The sequence below is a fragment of the Mesitornis unicolor genome, unplaced genomic scaffold, assembly GCF_000695765.1.
Source record: "Mesitornis unicolor isolate BGI_N332 unplaced genomic scaffold, ASM69576v1 scaffold180, whole genome shotgun sequence".
Lineage (NCBI taxonomy): Eukaryota > Metazoa > Chordata > Aves > Mesitornithiformes > Mesitornithidae > Mesitornis > Mesitornis unicolor.
The window spans coordinates 62,017-62,919 of NW_010158833.1; positions in this window are offsets into that span (position 1 = coordinate 62,017).

A 903-nucleotide genomic window follows, 5' to 3' on the forward strand; every position below is an offset into this window, starting at 1 on the left:
GATGGTAAGCAGCAAATTTTAATTAGCTTCATTTCCACAATTCGGTCATGCATATGTAATCTTTGTTCACACTTTTATAAAGTAAAATTAAGTGAAAGAAATTGGGTAATAATAGAAAGCTTGTCTGAGCAGAACAAATGTGAATTATCAAACATAAGGAAAGATGACTGGGACTACAGGGCTTGAAGTTGTGCAGGGTTTGAGGTGATTTTTCTGAAACTGGAATGCATAAATAATGCATAGAAACAGGTGCTGATTATCCTGTTTTGGGCATCTTTTGTTCATTATATACTTGGGCTGCTGAGGTACAGTGATAACCACTGAATGTGAGGAGACTGCTTAATAACAGCTTTCTAATGTTTCTCTTTTATCATGAGCTGGAAGTATCACATGAGCTTGTCTAGTTAATAAAATCACTTTGTGAGCCCACTGTTCTTAGATTTGGTACTGGAGAGGATCACTGTACTGGGCTTCTCTCTTGATTATAGCTGCAAAAGCTGTTCTGCCATTTTGCATTGTAATTTAAAGGTTTCCTAATCCATATACACACCCTCTAATTAAATGTTTCCAGAGGTTACCTTGGGAGCCTTCAGTGCTATGGTTTGAAACTAAAACTAAAGGCTGCATTAAATTAATTTCCCCTGGGGTGAGACACCAGTGGAGGGAAGTACATTTTCATCCCCTGCTACTCTGGATTATTTGAAAGCATGAGCATGATTGGGATTACTAACTTCATTATTTTTGTTATTTAACATGAGAAGATGGAAATTCAAAGGGAGACAATTGATGTGTCTAAATCTAGAGTTCATCTTATTTTGTGACTTCTGACAAGTCTCCTTACAGTCCAGTTATTTTAAGAAGCTACCAGTTCATCAGCAACAACTGAAAAATAGAACTTCCTGC